This window comes from Phyllostomus hastatus, unplaced genomic scaffold (assembly GCF_019186645.2).
Source record: "Phyllostomus hastatus isolate PE091 unplaced genomic scaffold, TTU_PhHast_1.1 phas_scaffold_78, whole genome shotgun sequence".
Lineage (NCBI taxonomy): Eukaryota > Metazoa > Chordata > Mammalia > Chiroptera > Phyllostomidae > Phyllostomus > Phyllostomus hastatus.
This window is the reverse complement of record NW_025334041.1, coordinates 79,119,869-79,128,913: the sequence shown is the minus strand read 5'-3', so window position 1 is coordinate 79,128,913 and position 9,045 is coordinate 79,119,869. Positions and strand designations below refer to the sequence as shown.

Sequence of the window (9,045 nt, the reverse complement as noted above, 5' to 3'; positions counted from 1 at the left end):
TAACATTTCAACTTCATGCAAAACTTGCAATATAACATCAATGTCAATATCCAAAAATTATTCATGAAGTACCACATACATACCAGACATGTAGTCTTTATCTGTATAGAGGCTTCATTAGTAAATGAAGTAGTACTATGATATAAAGTAAAGAAGGAAAGAGAGTGAAGCAGAGTGTTGTTATCAGATAGCTTGAAGTGGGTTCCAAATTTAAATTAAATGCTCAGAAAATTCTCCACTTCAAAGTAACATTTGAACAGCCCTGGCTGGTGTAGCTCAGTGGATTGAGTGTGGGCTGTGAACCAAAGCATCACAGGTTCGATTCCCAGTCAGGGCACATGCCTGGATTGCAGGCCATGACCCCCAGCAACCACACATTGATGTTTCTCTCTCTCTCTCTTTCTCCCTCCCTTCCCTCTCTAAAAATAAATAAATAAAATCTTTTAAAAAAGGAAAAGATCATTGTTTAAAAAAAAGTAACATTTGAACAAAGACTCAAACATGGTGAAGGAGAGTGTCCTGATTGGTATGGCTTGGTTGGTTGGAGTGTCCCTTTATAAACCAAAAGGTTGCAGGCTCAATCCCCAGTCAGAGCACATACATCTCTCTCTCTCTCTCTCTCTCTCTCTCTCTCTCTCTCTCTGTGTGTGTGTGTGTGTCTCCTCCTTTCCTACCTCTCTAAAATAATTTTTAAAAATGCCAAGGGAGGGATTTGTTATATAGAAGGAGGGAGTGGGGGGAAGAGAAAGTTTTAGGCCAAGTGAGCAGCAGGTGCAAATTTCTACTGTGAGAGCAAAATAGCGTGTTTCAGCAACAACATGGAGGCCACTGGCTGGAGCAGAGTAAGGGGGACGTTGTGAGATGGTAGAGGGGTCAGCGATGAAAGATCATGTCAGAAGTGTGGGCTATTGAAAGGGTTGGGACTTCTATTTCCACTGAGCTTGAAAGCTTTGGGAAAGTTGTGAGCCTAAGAGTAACTTGATCTGGCCTCAAACATAAAGGAATCACCGGAGGGCTGGGAGATGGGGGACAATGGGTAGGAAAACAAGAGTGTAAAATGTTGATAATTGTTGAAGGCTGGTGCTGGATACATGGCATTCTTCTCTCTCGTTTCTTCATATCTTAAAATTAAACAAACGAAAAAGGATTGTATGCTGAAAATAGACTCTAGAGAATACTATTGATACTTTCAAGGAGACTGGTGGGATGCTACTGAAATAGTAATGGTGAGAATGGTCATGTTTTGGATGAAATCAGTGGAAGAAATGAGAATTAAGATGGTGCCAGACTCTGGCCACATTTTAAACATAGAGTCAATAGCACTTACTGAAACAGTTATATGTATTTACAGTTTATTCTTGTTTTTTCAAATTCAATGCACTGTTTATTTATTTCTGCATTTTCTTTCACCCTAGTATTTTCCCACTATTGAGACAAAGCTGATGATAATTAAATCAATTTTAAAAAATAAAACGTTTGTCTTTTTTTTTTACTTACATCTTACATAGGGCTTATTTAACCTTTAGCAATGTGACTGTAATTAAAGGTGTTTAATGTACTTGGCAGTAGATGAGTCCCTCTCCTGTCCAGGTTTATGAATTCCAATCACCAAGGTCTCATTTAAGCCAAGAATTTCAGGCTGTCACTACTCTTGAGAGAGATGAGTGTCTGTTGCAGCATTTCTCTGTGTTAAAATAATGCCATCTGCTTGTTAGCCAAGCTGTAATTACAGTTTCACCTGCACAGAAGGATGTTTGCTGGATTTTGCCATAAATTATGTCCACTTAACATGAGTTTCAGCTTTCCAAAGGACAAGAGATGGTTTCAAATATTGGTAACACTGAGCTGAACTAGGTCTATGGAAAAAGTTAAAGACATTAATTTATTTTCCTGTATTAAAAATAATAGTCAATTCTTTAGACAGTTACTGCTCTCTGAAATATTATTTACTTGGATAAAATATGAAGGGCCATTGTTAAAGATACTTCATACTAGAACTTGTCTTTGATTTTTAGATCTGGTATATTCTCAAGATGAAACCTAGTTATAGAAAACTAAGATCATATGAAAAATGTTAGAGAAATACATAATAAAATATTTAAAAGTATACTAAGGTTAAGAAAGATATATTACAAAAACAACAACCAAAGAAGTAACTGAAAATCACAGGTATATGTACAAAAACATAATTACTGTGGCTACCCTGGAAAGCTGAGAAGGAGGAATTATGTGTCTTAGTAGCCTAAGGGCTTTGGTCTTACTAACAAGTGTCAGGTAAAGAGCTGGAACTTAGACGGCTGAACAAAGCTAGATGCTTCCTGGAGAGAAATGGTAAAATGGAAACTCATTCTCCATCACTGGATGATGACAAGGAAGCGTGTATGTCCCTGTCTGGACTCCCATTGAAAAAAGAAAGTTTCTTTTAAAATGTATCATTCCACAGTGGTGCATCCATTATACTCAGGAATGACTTCCCAATACCCATTCAGACTCTTAAATATGAGAAATTAACACAGTGATTTGCTTGGTGGTATTACCAGAATGCTTTTAAGGAAGTGAACATTGAGCCCACCCATAAGGACAGATGCTTCAGAAACTCAGTCAAGATGGAATACTCTCTCATCTTTTACTACTCACCAAAATCCACATTCACAGTAGAAAATCACAAAAGGCATGAGGAAATATTTTGTTATGACTGAGAGTCAGGAATAACAAACTATAGAATCAGAGCTCTAAGATATTCACATAATAAACCAGCAAAGAGCATAAGATGTAAAAGAACTTTAAATGTTAATCGAGACTCTTAAAACAGGAACCCCATACTGAGAAATAATAATGGTAAGATGTGAAAAAAGAAACAGAAAGTGATTTTAGAAAAGAAAAATATGATCACTGAAAAAAGATAAACAGAATAGCAATATAAAAATTGGTGACAAGTTATGAGACATAGTGTCTCATAAGAATGAGAAAGAATTGTATAGGCAACAGTAAAAGACACAATTGTTAAAAATTTTCCAGAATTGTTCACAAACTCAATTTTCAGAGTCCATGTACACTATGGACTCTGAAAATTTGAAAAACAAAGTGAAAAAAACATATTTAAGATGTTGCATAATGAATATCTAGAATCCAAATGAGATTAAAAAATCTTAACAATGACAAATATGTCAGAAAACTTTATCTGAAAATAAATTCAACTGATCACAGGCTTTCAATAATAAGAGAGACCATAATGTAGTGGAATAAGTTCATTAAAGTGCCTTTGGAAAAACAACCAACTTCAAATTCTTAAGTATATATGTAAATTGTATATAAATTATATTATATATGATATATATTTATAAAAATAAAAACAAACTAAGATGAAACAGTAGAGTCTAAGAAACAGCATGTGTTTTGTTATTTTCTGTTTGAAATCTTTAACATAGACTAAATTTTAATTTTAAGCAAAAATTTTCTTTTCTTTTTTTTTTTAATTTTTATTTATTTATTTTTTTTTAGAGAGGGAAGGGAGGGAGATAGAGAGAGAGAGAAACATCAATGTGTGGTTGCTGGGGGTTATGGCCTGCAACCCAGGTATGTACCCTGGCTGGGAATCGAACCTGGGACACTTTGGTTCCCAGCCCGCGCTCAATCCACTGAGCTACGCCAGCCAGGCGCAAAAATTTTCCATGACTAATTAAACTGGTAGCAGCTTAGGTGACTGCTCTGGAAAAGTAGAGTTGTGGAAGCTGTGGGAGTTTCTACAGCAGCCTTCCAGTCACTGACTTGGTGGGGTTGGAAACACAGTTTTTAGCAGCATTTGGTGGTGGCAGGAAGAGAAAGCAGCAGCAGTAATGGCTATGCTAGTATGTTCTAGAAGTCAACAGTTCTGAGAGTTCCCTGCTTCTAGATCCTTTCTCGATAACCCCCTTCTAAGTCCCTAGTTAACCTGTTTGTGGGTATTGCTCTGGGAGTGACTCCTTGAAGCCCAGTCTGGATTTTGCCCTGCTGCTCATGTCCAGGATTTTGTAAATCTTCATTTCCAACTATACCACTTTCTGCTTTAAAATATCAAGAGGACTGAGTGATGAAAGTTTTGAGAAAATTCAGAGACCGTGCCTTTCCCCTTCCAACTTGAATGAGTAGAAGGCTTTGAACTGATGCTGGGTCCCCAGAAATGGAATGGCACTGAGCTAGGGTCCCTAAATTAACCAGTATCTTGCATTTGACTGTACTCCCCCCATGTTGTGTCAGGAGAAATGATTGCACTATTAAATGATATATTCTTTACTCAAAACCTAAGAATGATTCCTTACCTCAGAAATCAAATAAATAAAACAAAAATGCTCCCTCTCAGTGCTAAAGGTGCAAAAAGAAGAAATTTATTTGAATACAGGACCTCACTTTACATTCCTACTTCTCACCTTGCATAGAACCATAAATTCACCTTATTATTCAAATATTCTTGTTTTAATATGTTGTCACCTTCATTTCTATAAAAAAAAATGAAGCATGAAAACAAGAAGGCTGTGAGGCTATTTTCCTAATTCAATCAACATATCAAATGAATAAATGAAAATAAGAAACTATAGGTTCCAGGAAGGTGTCAGCCCCCAGATATGTCACACTGATTAAAAATGGTCATCCCTTAAAAACATTGTAAAGTTAAATTTTTATCTAACTATTCTAATTGGACATCTAATTAGACCAGGGATATTCTAAAGAATATAATTTGGATTAATAATTTTATCTTACATTTTAATTAATATTTACCAGTTAACATGTTTCCACAAGGCAGTTTAAGAAGGATGTAGTAGATAATGCTGAGTTCATTTTATATTATCAAGTTCAAGTAAAAATAGAACAAAATTTGTATGTCTATGTTATTGTTTTAAGAGTTTATTATTTATTTATTTATTTACTTATTTATTTATTTATTTTAGGGAGAGGGATAGGGTGGGAGAAAGAAAGGGAGAGAGACACCAACATGCAAGAAAAGTATTGATCACCAGGGAACTGGCATGCACCTTGATTGGGAATGGAACTGGCAACCTTTTGGTTTTCAGGATGATACCCAATCCACTGAGCCACACCAGTCAGGGCCCATGTTATATTTTTCCAAACGCTAGCAATTTGTACTTACCTCATAAGTAATCACCTTTCTTTGGTAAAATAAATGATGAAAATGTATATTATTTCAAATAATATAGTTTTTGAGATTGAATACTTCAGATTACAAGAAGATTAAGTAATACAAAAAAGCTGTAAGAGAATGTGAGAATAATGTGAGGCTTCCAAGACTGTGGGTATTATTTTACTGAAATCAATTTTTCAAAATAAAAATATATAAATGTATCAAACAAGACATCACTATGTTTTATTCATTACTCCATAAGATAAATATTAATATGGGCAACATATTAAGTTATAATGACTAAAATAGTATCAATATTAAATAATTATTTGCTTAAGACTGATAGTACTTAAAATTAATATATAAATAAATGAAAAAAGGAGACAGCATTATGATGACACAGAAAATCATGTGCTAGGAATGACATTTGTGCAGGTTTTCATATGCATTGTTTTCAATTGGCAGTCTTTCAAGGTGAATATATTTTAAATTTTTCTTATTATTAATGATGAAACCTGAGCTTTAGAGAAGATTACTAAATCATTTGAGCTATAAATCAGATAATAGTAAAGCAAGAATATGAGAATTTTATATTTCCAAAACCTATTTTTTGTGTTCTTCTAAATGCCTCTCCTCCATGGCATGAATCCTTTGCTGATTTCAAAGATGACAGCAGTGACCAATGGGAAAAACATGCTGGACTTTTCCTTTGGAACTGGGCTGTGATAAGAAGTGCCTGGCAGGAACATCCCTGACTGTTCCCCTCCAGTTTCTGAGGACATATTAGAAAATAATTATCTTTGAAGATACTGGATAACACAAGCTTCCAAGGCAACGTGCTTTCAGATATTCAGGGTTTACTTCAGCTGTCAGATGAGTTGACTGATGCATTCACCTCAATAGCCTGGTGAGCCCATATCCTTGAGGAAGAGTATTCTATCTTGGTATCCTGACAGGCCAATGAGAACAGGAAAGGACATAAGAACCTGGAGATCACCTGGAAATTCTTCTCCAGGAAGACAATTTCAAGAATGAGATGTTCCAAGCAAATGACACCAAACTTCCCCAGGTGCTCCTCAATCACTGTGCTGTCTGTCAAAGGGATGATTTTACTCTTGACCTTGGCTTGTCCACGTTTCAAGATGAGTTCCCAGATAGACCTCACATTTGGATATCCCCAGGTTACATAAGTTTTCATTATATGCAGTATTTTTATGGTTTGGGGTCCTGCGGGGTCACTTTGACAAAAACACCACTGAAAATCTCCTTCAGGTGAAGCCTTGCATTAGTCTTCTGTACCACTTAACTCACTTCACTAATCTTTTGGATGGGTACAGCAAAGGCCATGGAATGTTCAGTGAGCACTGCCAAACCATGAGATTTCACTTCTAGTCATCTGAGGCACACCTTCTCATGTTGTTGCTACCAGGCATTGTATAGGAGCCACTCTAATCTCTTAAACTTGATATCTTGTCCTTTCCTCTGCTCCTTTTCCCAAAGTGCCTGCTTTGCCTGGGTGGCTTTGAGGGCCTGATAAGTCTTCCTCTTTTTCATGAGATTTTCTGAAACCAAAGGGATCTTTTCATTTGCTCTTCCTCTGCTATTTTGCAATGTTATGGCTCCTCAAACCTATTTTCTGTCCTATGCATTATATCGTTCTTATTGCCAGCTTTATCACTAGCTGTGTAATTTTGGACAGAGTGCTCATATTCTCTGAAAATGAAGTTCATGAGATTAATGACTGAACTCCATGAGAAAGAGATGTATGTGTCTCTAAAACCAGGATTGCAAATGAGGTTGAAAGAGCAAGAATACATTCTTTTTCATAATGTGGCCTGAGAAACATCTGTTTCCTTGTGCCTTGTTTGTCTGCACTCTAAGGGAGTTGGGTTAAGAAAGGCAAACAACATGGCACCTCAACAAAGCTGCACCAGATGAATATTCATTAGGATAAACCAAAATTGAACTAGATGAAGGAACACAGCACAGCGTTTTGAACACAAGCCATTCATTTGATGAGAAACTGGACCAAAGAAATCATCCATATCCAAATAGAGTTATTCCTGCGGAAAAATAAAGACTAATAGGTAAAGGGAAGTACCATTATTTTGAGGATCTACTGTATTCATCACAAATGAATATACAAGATAATCCAAAATAAAATTTTAGGACAGAGTTTGTCATGTTATAAAGATACAGAAATATGTGTTTTTTATAAAAAAGAAATGGAAACTTTAGTCAAAGATTATATGTAATTTTAAATAATTGCAATAATGTGGAAAATTACATAATACATATGCAAATTCATAGCTTTCTAATTGAGAAATGTTTAAAAGAAGGGTAAAAGGATCCTAGCTACAGTAATAAAATTATAGTAATAAAATAAAATAAACATTTGAAAATTACCATTGTGATATAACACTTTATTTTATATAATAAAAATATGAAAAATAATAGAATATATGTGTGTGTGTATCTATACATTTCTATATCTATATCATCTATATCTATATTTATATCTATATCATCTATATCTATATCAGTTCTAGGATTTCAGGTTGTTTATTTAAATATGAATAAAATATATGTTCAATTTATAAACAAATAGACATATATTTATATATAGAAATAGAGATAAAGAGATAGACATAGACAGAGATGTATAGATATATCTATCTGTACTAGAATTCCAGGTAAGATTACATTTTTATGACATTACCATTCAGAATTTTTTTTTTATTTTACTTATTTATTTTTAAAGAGGGAAGGGAGGGAGATAGAGAGAGAGAAAAATCAATGTGTGGTTGCTGGGTTTCATGGCCTGCAAGCCAGGTATGTACTCTGACTGGGAATTGAACCTACAGCACTTCGGTTCTCAGCCCACGCTCAATCCACTGAGCTACGCCATCCAGGGCTACCATTCAGAATTTTAACCAGACATTACGAGAAGACTACCTTACTATAAAATGGCAAGTTAGCTTTAAATTTATAGTTTAAGGGGAATAGCTCATCAAAGTAGTAAGAAATACAACACAAACACTCTTTATTATTATTCCAGTACAGTTGTCTCCACTTTCCCTCCATCACTCCCCATCTCCCTCCATCCCCACTTCTCACTCTGGATCCTATCTTCCTTTGGCTTTGTCTATGTGTCCTTCATACATGTTCCTTGATTTGATCCTTGTCCTTTTTCCCATGTTATCTGCCCCCCTCATCTCTGGTTATTGTCAGTTTGTTCTTAATTTCAATGCCTCTGGCTCTATTTTGCTTGCTTTTTTTTTTTGATGTTGTTGTTGTTGATTAGGTTCTACTTATAGGTGAAATCATATGGTATTTGTCTTTCATTGTCTGGCTTATTTCACTTAGCATAATGCTCTCCAGACCCACCTGTGCTGTTGTGAACGGTAGGAGCTCTTTCTTTCTGCTATATAGTATTCCATTGTGTAATGCACTACAGTTTTTTGATCCACTCCTTTACTGATGGGCACTTAGGTTGCTTCCAGCACTTGGCTATTGTAAATTGTGCTGCTATGAATATTGGGGTGCATGGCACCTTTTGAATTGGTGTCTCTAGATTCTTAGGGTATAATCCCAGCCATGGAATTACCAGGTCAAAAGGCAGTTCCATTCTTAGTTTTTGAGGAATTTCCATATTTTTTCCCACAGTGGCTATGCCAGTCTGCATTCCCACCAACAGTGCACTAGGGTTCCCTTTTCTCTACAACCTCACCAACACTCATTGTTTGTTGATTTGTTTATGATGACCATTCTGACTGCTGTGCAGTGGTATCTTATTGCAATACAAACACTTTTGATGTTACGGATCATGCAAGGAATAGGCAGCAAGAGTAAATTTCCATCTAAAAAATAATCACATTATTTTACTTTATGATGCCCTGAGCAGCATGATAAGTACTTTACAAGTCTTA

General features: G+C 35.5%; 1 pseudogene; it reads right to left on the bottom strand.

The window, feature by feature from the left end:
• Positions 1-5,973: 5,973 nt before the first annotated feature.
• On the bottom strand, positions 5,974-8,037 carry LOC123811300 (annotated as a pseudogene).
• Between the last annotated feature and the right edge of the window lie 1,008 nt (positions 8,038-9,045).